The 15803-nt window shown below is 43.4% G+C and overlaps 1 protein-coding gene across 4 annotated transcripts in view; it reads right to left on the bottom strand.

The window, feature by feature from the left end:
- The window catches only part of KCNIP2 (potassium voltage-gated channel interacting protein 2), a 123414-nt gene that overhangs the window by 17567 nt on the left and 90044 nt on the right, over nt 1-15803 (bottom strand). The gene's annotated exons all lie outside the window — the stretch shown is intronic.

Genomic DNA, 15803 nt, shown 5'->3' with positions numbered 1-15803 from the left:
GGACAGTGAGTGACACAGTGTGACAACTGCTCACACCAGGTCAGCCAGGACTGGAGGGTGAAGGTGCAGTTCTTGGAAGAAAGTGGAATTTGAGGAGCAAGGGGCTGCAAATAAGGAGTTTATGGGGCTCTGTTCCAGGTTCTGAGAGGGCAGCCATGGCTTGGTGGAGAAGGAATTTCATTCAAGAATGATCCAGTGAGTTTACTTTTGTCGCATATGTCATGCACCCTCAGACAACAGGATTATGAAGCTGAGCTGCATAAGTTAGACTGCTACATGCAAATGCAGCCAACATGTTAGGAGGAGTGGCATGAAATGAAAGGGCACATGAGCTGTGCTGAGATAGTCTTCTTAACCTTTGCATGGGTTGCTAGAAGACTCAGCTGATACATGCACATTAATGAGATATCCCTGTTGATTGTTAATGCAAAAAAGAAAAGTCTACTATTTTAGATCCCAGTCAAACAAACAAATAAACAAAAAAACAAGGCCAGTATTGCAATTCTAAACAGAAGTCTGCAGGACATACTTCTGAATACACATATTCAAGATCAGGCCGCTGAGCCCTTAATGGTACATTTGTGTACAATTTGTTCCAGTGGCCTTTAAACAACCCTGCCCTTTTATTATTCCTTAGAAGATTCTTTAAATGTATAACTCCCCATTATATGTTAAAGGTTTCAAGAGCCACCAGTCGCCTCCCTGTCAAGCTGTGCTGTTATAAAACCAGAATTGTGTAGTTAACTATGGGGTCTACCTTGTTTGATAAATCCAGGGGGTGTCCATGATGAGCCAATCTAAATAGTCATAGGGAATATTCCCCAAGTTGGATTTCAGGATGGTGTTGTCCATTAAACCCCGTGTCCCCCTCCAAATTTACCACACAGGGTACTAGGCTAGTACTGCCTCCAGATAGTGCTGCCTCTTCCTACTATCAAAGCAGCTGTGAAAAACAAGTGATTTGCTAGCTACAAGTGAGACATGGCCGATCCATGAGTGGCTTGGAGTACAAGAAGTGCAACAGCTCCATAGGCTTGCTCACATCCCTCAGTCTTGACATCAAAGAAGGTGGGTCAAGAGCAGTTTCTGTGCCAAGGAAATTTTTGACCCATAAGACTCCATTACATATTTCCTTTAAATTGATCCAGTGTTATCTGAGAAAAGTATACCTATGAATGCTTTGATCTTAGTTCCTGCTTTAAAGTTATTTAAAGCACAAGCAATTTCTAGTGATGTGTTTGTGTCTGGAGTTCCGCTGGGTGCTACTAGATTTAGTTATCCACCCCTGTCTAAGAAGAAATAAAGGGACGAGGGGGAAAATAAGCCCTTTGGTTAAGATATGCTGGAGAAGAAGGCTGGGAAGCGAAGGGATTTCAAACTTGTTTCCGTTTCCCACGACTCTTCATTGGCCTCCTGCTACTTATTGAGGGAGTTTTAAAAGGGAGGCTTAGGACTTAGTACAGAGGAGAATGTAGCCAGGCCAAAAGAGGAAGAAAACACACCTGGCTCTGTTTCTCAGGAGTGTCCTTTGCTACTTATAGTGGATGACATTATATTAAATGTATTCCATACGAATGAGTTTCATTTTACTCAAAGATCTACCTCAAACATACATAGGGCCTGTGGCTCAATGGTAGAACATTTGCTAGATGTGCAGAAGGTCCAATTCAATCCAAGAAAGATATGTTGTCCCTAGCCTATCTGTTATGGGAAGGGGGATCCTCCATATGTTTTCTGCCCAAGAACCAGATTTATTGGGCATTTATAATATCACCTTTTGTGTTCTTCTTGTCAATTGAACTGCCGCAGACATTGCTGGTGAGTAAACAGCCAGAATATACGTGATATGAGCTCATCCAGCCCTTCCCCCCACACCTCTTCCACAAATTAACACACTCCTCCAAAACCGCAATTAGCTGTGCATGAAGGAAAAGACAAGCACATGCAAATGAGCCTCCTCCACACACAGCTTTGCAGGCATGTTAAACTCCCTTTCATCCAGCAACCATTGCTCTATCTGCAAAGCAGTCTGAGGAGGTTAATAATCTGTTGAAACAAAACACGGAGGATTGTGGCTCTTTTTGGGTTATATATTTTGGCTCTTTCAGGATGTGCTTGCGTTTTTATGTTATTTATGTTTGTTTTGGGATTTATAGTCTGCCCTATCTTTGGGAACTCAGTCTGTGCCTGTGTCCGTTTGTGTGCGCATGCATGTGCTCAGTGATGCCACAATTTTAATGCAGAAACAAAGCAGAACATCATTGAAAAGACCCAGCAATGAAAGAAGCAGACAGGCTGGGATAACGACAGGCAGATATTAGCTATACAGGAAAACAAGGAAGAATAAAATAAACATAAAATGAAATAATAAGCATGATTCTCAGCCAGGCCATTAAAAGCACATGAAGCTGGCCAGGTGAGATGAAAGGGCATTTCAAGGAATTAAGGGACCTAAAGTCACCAAAAACATTTTCATAAGAGGTGGAAAGCAATCCATTGATAATTGGTTTCATTGAAGGCCATGAATATGGCAACATGCAATTCAAAACAATAAGTGGTTTGGAGAACTGCTTCCCCCCCCCCTTTTTTTTTTTTTTCTTTTTGCTTTCCTGGCTTTAAGTGTTCAGCTCCTACCCTCCTCCCACAAAGAGCAGCTTTAGATACTAGTTGCTTACTTCCTCTCATATAAGTTTCTCCTGCTCCTTTGAAAATAATCAAACCCTTTGACTTCTATCAAGCGAGAGAGAGGATTACACACTTACAGATTTTATTTCACAAAACGTATCTATGAGACTGTGCAGCATCTGCTCCAGCTTTTGACCAAACAGATTTTATAAACATGCTCCAAAGAAAAGAGGATTCAACAGTCTTGAGGCTGACAGCCACTTTTCTATCTTGCTGGTGCAACACAACCCTAAGCATAGCCTCACCCTCTAAAGTCCGTAGATGTCAACAGGGTTGGAAGAGTTTAATTCTGCTACGAATGGCCATGTTGAAGTGCTACATGGTGTTCTGTTCTCCCTTGGCTTCCTTGTCCACTCTACTCTCCCCCGCCCCAAACACCACATACTGCAAAATGGCTCTTGCTGATCCTGTATACTTCCACCTAGTTCAGCTCACCTCAGCAACACGCTAATTTTCTATCTGGGGCTGTCAATGAAATGATTCAGTTTCAACTGTTTTTGTTACCCTGCTAACTACAGCAAGACTTCTGTGGGTCCTCAGCACCCTACCTTTGATTCTTTTTTGACGAATTGTCTTTCTTTTCATTCTCTCCCTCATCTGGTACATACTGTAACCCTGATGTGACAGACCTTGATTTCTGGTGCTAGCAGGACCCTCTCTCTTGCAGCAAACAATGAACTAGCATTTCAGGTAAGCTATCCTGAGGATCACACAGCAAACCAACCACAACCTCCAAACATACTGAGATACAAAAGCCAGAATTCACAAAAAAAAAAAGACCAAGAGAAGCAAGGTCTGTTGTAAGTATTTGTGCCCAGGATCATTTGCCCATCCATTAACTGGCTCCACTGAAAATCAGCTTTTCCAAGATGAGCCTGGTACTCAGGAGAGCAGCTGGCTAAAGCAAAGGCCAGAACACACTGTTGAAATCCCTCCGAGGTCAGTCCCTCAAATGCAACTCAACCTCAAAAGAATCTTCAAAGAGAAAACTAAAAGCCGTGCTGGCAACATTTCATAAGCAGCTGAAAAAAACCACAGAAGGACAATTAACTTCAGAGTCCTCTGTTAAAGGACAAAACTGAGGGTGCAATAGCACATTCACTGCTTCTGTGTGCCTCTGTGGTGGGAGGGAAGGCATTGGAAAAAGGAGAATATGGAACACATTCAGGAGCTGACCTTGGTACCTCAACGGTAGTTTAATTTTCACACTTAAATTGTCAGAGGATGCCAAATTAACCCACACTTCTCCCTACTCACAAGTGATCAAACTGTAATAAGGCAGAAACATACAAATGTATTATGAATAAAGAACACTGAGTTAATATATAATTAAGCATATCTGATATGTTAAAACTGCATAGCTAAGAGTGCTGAATTAAACAGTCTTTCACAAAATATAACAACTCAACAGACATGAAACTGGGAAGAGTAATTAGCCCAAGCTCTGAGGCCTAGCACCTTCACAGCTGGCCACATCAAGGTGAAGTAAAGACAGAAAGCTTGTTCTGCTATATACTTCAAGTTCAACGATTCTCTCTTCTCAGTCTTCCCCATCAAAAACATATGGCTAATCCCAAAAGACGGAGAGGATAATGAATACATAATTTTGCTCTGTGAACAATGGGCTATGGATCTTTGTAGCATTCCAAAACAAGCAAGTGTGTTTGGGGATCACATAGTGTTCTTTGTGTGTTATGTGCCATAAAGTTGTTTTTTGACTTATGGTGATCCTATGAGTTAATGACATCCAAAATGTTGTATCATTAACAGCCTTGCTCAGGTCTTGCAAAACGATGGCTCTGGCTTCCTTTATTGAGTTATTATAAACTAGTAAGCAAGCCCGCTGCAGGGAAATGCAGCGGGCGCTAGGACTCACCGGCGGCGGGCTGGTCGGCGTTGTTGTCGGTGGCGGCGGCGGCAGCAGGCTTTTTTAGGCAGCAGGCAGGCAGGATCCCTCGGGCGGCGGGCTGACGCGGCGAGAGGCGCTTTGCGCCTCTCACCGCTTCAGGCCGGGAGCAACTGCGAGCCGCGCTGTGCACGGCTCGCAGTTGCTCAGGCTGGGAATCGGAGGGACCAATCGGCAGGCGCTTCGCGCCTGCCGATTGGTCCCTCCGATTGTCTGTCGTGAGGAAGGGTCCAACCCGGACCCTTCCTCATCACGGACAAAGCCCACCTCAAGGGGGCTTAACGAATTATTTAGTCCGTGGCACCCATGGTGCCACGGGCTGTTTAAAGATATTCACACTGCAAAAGCGGGAGGGGGAAGAAAAAAGGGGACTTTTAGGGAAACAACCATCTAGTGTTGCAGTTCTGCTAGTTTTCTCTTTAATACAGTGTAAAGCACTGTCTTGACATATCCACAAAACTATCCAGAATGGAACTACCTACAGTTGTCATGCCGATAAGATCAAGCGAATGTACAACACTCCATTTGTACAGGGACCACTTTATTCTGCATGGAAATCAGAGTTCCAACACTCCTGCCCCATGAGCATTTCTTGGCAAGCATCTACATTAATTTCTGCCACTGTTTTACTGCTGTGTGTTTTCATACTATGCGACATTCCTTAAAGATTCCCCAGTCTACTTCCGACTGAATGTTTAGAATGACTCTGAATCATTCTCACAGGCTTTGTGCTGTTCACACAGTCTTGAAAATCACTGATGAATCTGTTCAAAAATGCAGATTGACAGCCTGATCCTTGGGGTATCCTATTACTAACCTCTCTCCATAATAACAACTGACTGTTTGGAAAGAGGCCATATCTGGGCCTCTCCTTCAGATGGCTAGAAGAATAAGTGCCGTAGTTTTTCAGGAGTGCAGCAGGCTGGAAAGACAGGAAACACTAATTATCAGAGCAATTATACAGAATTGCAGATTGTACCATAAAGTTCAGGTGCCTGAAGAGGAGTAACTACTTCCGACTGGTATTTTCAGAGTCTTGTTGCTCTTGTGTGAGCAACATTGTCACTCTAAAGAGCTGCACTCTTCTAAGTCCACTGAAGCCTGTGGGCTTGGAAGAGCATAACTGTTTAAGATGGCATCCAAAATCATTTAACAGATGGTGGTGGTACCTGTAGGAGAACTGGAGTAACTAATCCCATTTTCAATCCAGGCATGCCTTGGAAATACAGCATTAAATAGAGAAGGAGGGGACTCCCTATTTTTCTTACATCCCCCTTATACACAGGTCACTAAATGATACACATGCTTGGTCCTAAGCACAAATATACTCCTCTTTATCATTTGGGTTCCTTCAACTTCCTGTCCCTGTTAGGCTGAAGTATTCCCCTTACACGGCAATCAACCTTGCAAGATGGCCCTCCATTCCAGCAACTTGTGTGTGCCATTTCCTGTCCCCAGTACATGTGGCACAGGATGGAAAGGAAGCATAGCAGTTTATCTTATCTACACTACCAGATACAGCCCAAGCACAGAGAACTGTTGTTCCTAACAAGATCAAATGGCAGGAAAGTTACATGGCAGCCAGGCAGATGGCCCCAATTAAACCCTTCCCTGTGGATATCTTACTACTATGGTGGATGTGGAGGGTAAGCTGCAGAAAGGATAAGGAACATGTCAGATTTCAGCCTTAGGGCAGTGAAAAAGTACCAATTTGGGGTGTGCAGCTGTCAATCTGGAAGGAAGGTGGCATGGAAGTTAAACAGGGTCAGCCTGGGTTAGTATGGGTCAGCCTTGGATGAGAGACCTCCAAGGCAAATGGCAGAGAAAGAATGGCAAACCACCTATGTTTCTCACTTGTCCTGAAAGCCCCTTGCTGGGGTCACCATAAATGGACTGCAATTTAATGGCACTACACACAAACACACACAGAGAGTGTGTTGTCACTCTCTCATTTCACTCACGCTGTGGTTTTTCAGCTCTTTTGATGGAACCTGGCACCATTGCCATAGTGAAATTTCTTTCCTTAGAGTTGGCAATACAGAGATCTCCAAGCAAATGTGTGATTCTTGCTGAAACATGCGTTCTGCAGGAACAACAGCAGGCAGAGCACATGCACTGGAAGAGGCTCATTGTTGACAACCTGGCTTACACAGCCTGGATGAGACTCATAGCCCAGCATTTGCACAGTGGTGCCAATGTAAGAAGCATCCACTGCTCATCACATGCTACTCAGCTTCGTCCACCATTCTTGAAGGAACCACAGATGTAGGAGCCTCTGATTTGCATGGGGCTATGCATCTGGTAAAGGCAGATACCCTGAGCATGCAGACTGCATTGCATCCGATGGAGAGACCCAAGACATCATCGCTTTGCTGTCTGTTCCCTCCACCAAGTCCATGGATTTCTGCCCTTGGGGACTTGAATCAGAGGCTTTCCTCTCACTTCCTCCCTCCTTCATGTTTTCATCCCTGCTGCCGTCTACACTAAGGATAGCCTGGGCCCAGCCTCTCAGTCCCAAACTCTGCACCATGACCAAATATCCATCTCAAACTTGATTATGCTCAAGCATCCCCTGGCCAGGCTTTAATCTCCTTCCTCCCCATCTTTGAGCTTCCACAGCCCTCCCCTCCACTCTGAGGTCTGCACTTCCTGCCAATTGTTCCTCTGAATTATTGATGCTGGCACTTCAGGAGCCATAATCAATAAAGCCAGTTTTTTCATCCTCCCCATAATACCCTCCCAGTTAAGGCTGCTCAGAAGAGGAACTGTCTTTTGGCCACCAATGTGAGTCAGCACCTTTGTGGGTTTGTGCACCATAGCTGTGATGGTGCTCTTTTTTTTAATGTGGGTTTCAAGGATGTCTGTCCAACACCATTAGTCCCTGGCATGGCAGGCCTGTGGCAATGCAGCACTGCTTTATAGCAGATAGCACCAGCTGTGCAAACCACAAGGGGACACCACATTCCACCTGGGGGGGGGGGGCTGGGGGAGAAATATGCCAAGGTTATTAAAAAGAGTTACTGGCAAAGGGGGTATAAATAGCACTCAGAGAAGAAGAGGATAACTCCAAGCATGTGCAGACTGTCAAATAGTGTGGGATATAAACAAGAACAAGAGAACAGCCAAGATAAAAATTCATATTTATCCAGTGTCATGGCCCCCTTATGGACATGCCATTCTTCCACCTATGATTCCATTTTGTCACTCCTCACCTCCAGTCCCAAGAAGCAGTGAGATACAGACTCACGTTGCCGGCAACCTCAAGAATGTCTCAAGGAAATTGTGTAGAAGCCATACTTTCTGGATGGCTAGACATAAATCACATTTTCACCAGCTGCTATTCCTCCACTGGGTACTACAACACAGAAAGATGCGGGCAAAATTCAGAAGAAATCTACCAGCATTCTCAAACATGCATAGCTCCTTTAGAATGCAAGATGGACCACGTATTCATGCCACATGTTTGTACCCATGGTAGAAGAGAAATAGCCAATAAAAGTTCTTAAAATGAGGGTTACTAGGAAAGGAACTGAAAACAAATGGCCAAATTGTAATACCCCTGTATAGAGTTGAGGTGCAGCCTGATTTGGAATATTGTGTACAGTTCTCATTGCTTTAGCTCAGAAAAGATATTGAAGAACTGGGGGAGATGTAGAAGAAAGCAACCAAGATGATTATGGGGTTGGAGCACTTTTCCTATGAGGAGAGGCTGAAGATTTCGGGCTTTTCAGCTTAGAAAAAGAGACTGTGTATAGATATAATTTATAAAATGTGGGGCAGAGAGAGCTAATCATACTATAACTCAGCAGCACTTGGTGAAGTTGATGGGCAAAAGAGACAGGACAGGCAAAAGAAAATACAGAATTCCCCGGCAGCGGATATAATGATGGACACGTACAGATGGCTTTAAAAGATGATTAGACAGAGTCATGGAGTATAGCTGCATCAAGGGCTACTAGCCATTACTAAAGGTAACTTCTACTCAGAGGCCATAAACCTCTGAATACCAGCGCTAGGAGGCAAGATTAGGGAAAGCCTTGGCTCCTCAGGCAACTGGTTGGCCAGTGTGTGAAACAGGATGCTGGACTAGATGGACCACTGGTCAGATCAAGCACGGCTCTTATGATATCTTTTTTAAAAAAGAAAGCAGATAACACAGATGCTTATTTTCTAAAATTGGCCCAGCATCTTTTCGAATCTTGCTGTTTTAAGTTCCTTCACAAAAATGTTTTGTTTTCTGTTCTAGACAAAATTCTTTCCCCATAAGATTGCAAATGGTTCTGGGACAATTTTTAGGGAGCATAAACAGTGCAATATGGGCCACTTTGGGGCCTATTCTTGCCTTGCATGAATTGACAATGAGAAACATCCTACACATTGTATGGGAACTGCAATGGAAGAGGAGCTGTTTTTTGGGATGAGGCTTATCCATGATTAATGGTAATTAATGAGAAATTACTGAGGAGACCCCGGGTTAATCAGAATACAAATTGATTTCACACTCATCTAGAGTATTTAATATTCAGTATTTGTGTTCCAGCTAGCACAAAATGGTAAGCAAAAATTAAAACTAGAAAAAAAAATACTTTTCCAGTAGCTTACCTACAGATCTATCTGTTCTTGTTAGCAGCTGAGTGAAAATTTTAAATTAATCTGTTATCAATCAGAGCAGCAAGAATGTTTCAGAAAGGAAAGTGGGAGAGACCAGCTCCTTAGCAAATTCTTTTGTAATAATAATACTGGATATTTATATAACACAGCAGAGTGTTCAAAGTACACTTTTCTTTTTGTAATCAGCGATGGAAGGGGTCATACAGATTACACACTAATCTAACCCCTTGCTCAATGCAGGATCAGCCTCAAGCATCCATGATAAGTATCTGTCCAGCCACTGCTTGAAGGCCACCAGTGGGAGAACTCACCACCTCCTTAGGCAGCATATTCCACTGCTGTACTACTCTCAACGGTGAGATTTTGCCCCGATACCTAGCAAGTACCTTTTGACTTGTAGTTTAAAGCCATTTCTTTAGGTCCTATCCTCTGCTTGTTCCTTGCCCTCCTCTCAAGTGACAACCTTTCAAATATTTCAATGGAGGCCAAATAAACTACATGGGTCTTTGCTCTGATCCCATAAACAATTGCTATCTTTGCATCCATAAAGGTTAGAAGCTTTAAAAAAAAATAAAAAGTCTGGATCCTCCAGGAAGATCTATGTTCCCAGCAGGAATTTCTAGTTTGTCTGACCTTAGAATTGTGGGTTATCATGCAGAGAGCATGATAGTGCCAATGGCTATCTGGAAATATGTCATCTGACTCAGTACCTTCTGGCCCTCGAAGGTACTGGTAAATAGGGCTGGACATACAAACATAGCATTTCATGCCATACAGGTGCAGAAATGGGCAACAGAGCTCTCTGTGGATTTGCTCCAGTGATGACTTAACCACCTGATGTTCAAGCATGGAAGAAATGGTATGAAATACTGCCTCTCTTCCTGGCAGACAATGACAATGGGCATGAGTGTACAGAGCTCCAGTGGTCCTGGCAAACACAGGCTGGCCCCCATCGCCCTGAAGAGCAGCATTGCCCAGGAAGTTTCTTGATCAGTTGCACCAGCATCTCCCCCTGTGGTGTAAAGGCGCTGGATATCACTAGGAGCAACTAGAACACGAGAGCCCAAACAAGGCGCATCTGGCTTGTGAGCCACCCAGTAGCTTCTGCAGGGGCTGGATGGACAAGGGCTAATTGTCACAAAATCTTTTATTTGAACTCATCCAAAATTAACGATGAAAGAGATCCTGTATGTTTCAGTCGGAGAAGCACCAAGGCTTCTATCCATTAGCAAAGCTTTTACTGGATTTGAACAAAAGTTAACATTTCGATGTACTTTGCTTTCTTTCACAGCGACCCTGCTGAGAGCTTGCATCTCCCCTAAGCAGCTCTCACCAGCCAAGGTTTTCTAAACACTGAGTTCATTCATCCTCTTCCTTCTTCTTTATCATTAGACAATAAATCCATCTGCGCCCCAACTATATTTTAGCCTTTGCTCTGCCATGTCAATAGTGCTATTTTCTGTTTTCCATGTACTCGATTAGGACCAGCAGGAGAGGACAGTCCTGCTGCAGGGAAGATCACATTCTTGCAGAGTTTTAATAGAAATATCTTCTGCTTGAATGGATTACTATTAAGTGAAAGTTCTGCATTGTATTAACATTGTGTCACTGTTGCTAAGAGAATGAGCTGAGGTTTGGGAGGTCACCTGGAGGTATTCTGCATGGAGCCAAATAAAACAGTTTAAAAAAACAACCAGTTTAGACCGCTTTGTTATATTACAATCGTTGTTCTGCATTGAATATAGTCTGTTGAAAAACTATATTGCTCTCTGAATGAAACAATTCATAGCCCTGCCTCCTGTAGTTTTGCCAACTCCTCTTTATTCTCTAATGCAGTCACTAATCTGCATAACTAAGGAGCTTGTTTGTCTGCATGGCTAATACAGCATCTCAGGTGTGAATTCACTAGATGGCCTTAGACAAACCGCTCTCCCTTAGGTAGCCCCCACCTGTGAAAGAGGTCTACTGCGTACTGCTGCACAGATTACTGTGATTATACCTGTGAAGTACTCTGAACACAAAACGTGCTCCGCAAATGCTAAATATTAATAAATGAAACCTTTAAAATGTTTTTTCCGCATTTTTAGGAAAACAAAATTCTTAGCCATAGTGGAGCCATGGTCCTGGCATCAAAAGCATTGGCCCAACTGTTCCATGTCATGCTGTGCTACCAGTTCTGGTAGGCAGATTTCCCAGTTCCCAACCCTCTCTGTGAACGAGCATCACCATCACCATCAGGTTATTTAGGGTCCCTTGACCAGCATATCACAAGTTGTGGTGTTAGTTGTCCTCCCTTGGAAAGCTTTATTCTTTCAGACTTTACAGCTTATTGTTTTATATCAGGCTGCACTTCTTGCATTGCATTTTCACTCCAGGGCTGGCAAAAAAAAAAAGAAATTCTCCATACTGATAATGTGTGTGCACATCAACCAAGGACATAATTCCTCTATGATGAAGTGGGCTAGTAAAGAGATAATCAACCTGTGGTCCTCCAGATGTTCATGGACTACAATTCCCAGGAGCCCCTGCCAGCAAACGCTGGCAGGGGCTCCTGGGAATTGTAGTCCATGAACATCTGGAAGACCACAGGTTGACTACCCCTGGTTAGTCCACCCAAAATTCTGCAATGGTAAATCAAGTCTTAAAGAAGACTCTTTTTGTTATAACAGTCTAAAGAACGTCTCTGGATTGTAGGATTGTTCAATGAATTTTCAATTTTTATTTGAAACATGTTTCATTGCATGGCACATGGACGGTGTCAGAAAACATATAAATACATATAAAATAAATAAACATGGACTTGATATCAGCATAACAAATGGTGAGCCCAATCTGGTTAGTGTTCCCTTTAAATAAATCACACCTTGATTTCTGGAATAAGGGAATATTGCCCTAGCTGACACTCCCTGGGCATCTCCGTTTGTAATGCAAGGAAAAGCTACACCTGTACATGAGAGAGAACAGCTCACAATTGTCAAAGCTTTCACCAAAAAGATTCATAAATGGGAAAGCAAGAGCCATGCTTGCAGAATCTGTCGTTTTATAGAAGTTTCCAAATTGGAATTACACACTGGACATGTATTTCATTAAAAAAAATTAAGCATCAAAAAGCAGTTTGAGTCCAGTTGCACTTTTGAGACCAACAAAGTTTTATCCTGAAGAAGTGTGTCTGCACACAAAAGCTCATACCTTGAATAAAACTCTGTTGGTCTTAAAGGTGCCGCTGGACTCCAACTTTGTTCCGCTGCTTCAGACTAACAAAGCTACCCACCTGGATCCAAAACTCAGCATGTTCACAATACCGCATAGATATGAAGACAGGGGAGTCCAGTTGCTCACCATTAATAACACTGTGATGCAGCCCTAAGGTGCCTGTGATATGTGCACAACCATAGATCCAGGCGGGATCAGGTGCCTCAGAGATTCCTGCTTTTCCCTAGGGAATCCAAATAGGGTTGACAACTTTTTAAACTGGTCCCTTTTGATTTGTAGCCGTTATTAGCAATGTTAATATAGTTGCAGTTTTCTGCTGTGTAAAACAGTTGCAGTTTTCTGCTGTGTAAATTAAAGGGACAGGACTATTTTTCTCGGCTAAGTAGCAACCTTAAATCTGCAAGCAAAGAGGAAGGTTCCCAGACCTCAGACCAAGGCCATTATTGGTGCTTTCTCATGATTCAGCATCTCCAGCCCTACCTTAGGCTGCCCTTTTCTTGTTCTGGGCAGGAGCCAAAAAAACAGCCTAGTGCTTAGCATGGAGAGGGATTGATTGCGGTGGGGCTGGTGGCAAGGCCACATCCATTAATGTCTCCAAGCCATTAGGGGATTTTATTTCACCGGCTGGCATGATGCAGTACTGCCTGGGAGCACTCTTGTGGTCAGAAATAACACAGGGAGCACAGGGGAGGCGGTTCTCAATGTCGGGAGCTGGAAGATCATGGGAATGGGGGTGGGAGAAATTACCCTGCCCATGTTCTCCAAGCAGACTGTGTCAATAGGGGTGAGGAGAAGGGGGTGTGGCTGTGTAGTCCTGGGAGAATAATAAGGTCTTAACTGTAGGAGGGACAGAAATTCTGACAGATACATTTACTCTAGTATTATGCGACATGTTCCTATCATTGTCTATAATATTGTCCCCACCGCTACTAGACAAAGGTAGGAAAGCTAGCAGATGTTGAAAACAGGATGCCTAAGTTAAGAAGCAGTCTCTCTGATGACCTGATATAGAGGACAAGAAAAAGGGGATGAATCCTAATTTTTAGGCCTGCTTGTGAACTTCCAGGGTACCTCACATGTTCCCACTGGAAGCAAAGCAAAGGGCTGATCCAGCAAAGCAATTCTTATGCCATGGCCTGTTCCCTTCTGCTCTGTTTCTTCTAGGAGGCCCATCTCTTATCACAGGAAGTTAAGATTCCACATGAAAGCACCTCCAGCCACAGCCAGGATCCAAGGAGCTTGGGATAGAATGCTGCTCTCTCCCTACGTTTCTAGGCTATAGCTGAGAGAGTGATAGGCCCAAGGTCACCCAGTGAGCTTCACAGAGGAATGGAGATGGAACCTAAATACCCCTAGCCCTAGTTTAGCATTATAGCCATTACCCAACACTGGTCCCGGACATAAAGGCCTTTCTTTATGGTGAAACTTCACAATATTTTACTGTGGTTCACTAAAGGAAGTATTGCATGTCCTCCCTCTTACCAAACTGAACTTTCAACATGGAGAATTAACCAAAGACTCCTACCAAATGCCACATCTTAAAAGCACAGGATGCAAAAGATGCCTCTCTCTTCCATCCTTGGACCCTCATATTTACGTAACACACTTATGCTACAAGCAAATTAAATTTTCCATGTTTTCAGTTAATTGACAGGACAGAGCTCGTCCTTCAAAGGAGAGAGAGATGTGAGAAAGAAATGGAAAACTGACAGCCAAAAGTTGTTCTCTATATAGAGACTACAGTGAAAGTGGAAGAAAGGTAGGGTAAAAATATACTAAATAAGGAGATAGGCCATATGGCCAGATAAACATCTCACCACATAATTAAATCCAGTAAATGACAAGATTTTAATTATTATATTACACATTGTCAACATCAGAGGGTCTCCCAGGTTTAGAGTAATCTTATTTCTAAACAGCTCTATGATCTTGCAGTTCTTTTTTGATGTAATCGCTCTGCAAAGTATTAGCATTCTTTAGCTATCATTAATGAGCTATTGGTTACCTTAGGGGTAAAGCACTCAAATTATCTACAGCCACAGCTGCCCATGAAACAGGCTAAGATGGTTGTTCACTAGATAGAGTGAATGCACATAACATCCATTTACACTTTGTTTTTCTTTATATGTGTGTGTTGAGCAATTCTCATGTTATATTCCACACATGTACACCAGAATGTACCATTTAAACCCCACATTTATGCAGACACTGGTCCTGATTCAATTTGTAAAGGGAATGCACACCGGCTCTTTCTTACAAACAGATGTTCATGTGTTCAGTGTAGCATGTGAACAGCACCAGTGTTGTGGCACAGATATGGGTTGGGGGACCCTGCAGGGTCTATTGCATTCGCAGCTAATGAGGTTACCTACGTCTCCTGCTATACGGCAGGGAAATGTGTGTCAGTCAGAAAGTGAAAGTCTCATTACCCCTGAACATGCCTCCTTTGCAAATGACAGGCTCCAGTCTGTAGGTACACATGAGCACATCCAATGTTGGCACCACTCAAGTGGCAGGAAATGAGCAGAAAGCCCAGCCTCCATGTACAAGAAGTCCAAAGCCAAGAACTGGCATAGTCCACTCCACAACAGCAGCATGTTGCCTGCTAAGTAATCTGCAAAATAATTGGATCTGATCCTCTAACATACAACTCCCCAGAAAGAGTGTGGGGTAGTGGTTAGGAGCAGGAGACTAATCTGGAGAGCCGGGTTTGATTCCCCACTTCTCCATGTGCAGCCAGCTGGGTGACCTTGGGCTAGTCACTGTTCTCTAAGAGTTGTTCTTTTAGAGCAGTTCTCTCAGAGCTCTCTTCTACCTCACTGTTGCGGGGAAAGGAAAAGAAAGGTGATTGTAAGCTGCTTTGGGACACCTTTGGGTCGTGAAAAACGAGGAATAAAACCAACTCTTTGAGAAAGATCCAGTCTAAAGCAGCAACAAGTAGAAAACCTATAGATTTCTGTTCAGAATGCTTGCACAAGGAGATTACACCGTGGGCATAGAAAAGCAAGGAAGGCATCGTAGTCCCATCAAAGCATCTATTTTCATCACAGCTTTCTTGCCCAAAAGGCACACTGTTGTTCCAAATTAAAAGAAGGGACTGTGAAGAGAAAGCTTCATTCAAGCTGGCTGCTGGACCAGAATGAACAAGTCTAAGAGGAAATCTAGTGTCTCCTGTACAAAGAAGTGTGAGAAAGCTCTGTAACGAAATCCCAGAGACAGGAAATACCCTCTCTGATACATAATCTGATTCCTGTAAGTAGCTGGACATAAGACAGGAGTGAGCAAGAAGCACGTCAGGTTGAACCACAGACAACTTTCTTGTCAAATTGGATCCACGTTGGACTGCCTCTCTCATCCATCAGTTTCACGCTGCTTCCAATTCTTAAGA

This window comes from Paroedura picta, chromosome 8 (assembly GCF_049243985.1).
Source record: "Paroedura picta isolate Pp20150507F chromosome 8, Ppicta_v3.0, whole genome shotgun sequence".
Classification (NCBI taxonomy): domain Eukaryota; kingdom Metazoa; phylum Chordata; class Lepidosauria; order Squamata; family Gekkonidae; genus Paroedura; species Paroedura picta.
The sequence above is the reverse complement of the archived record's forward strand: the minus strand, read 5'-3'. Positions and strand labels throughout refer to the sequence as shown.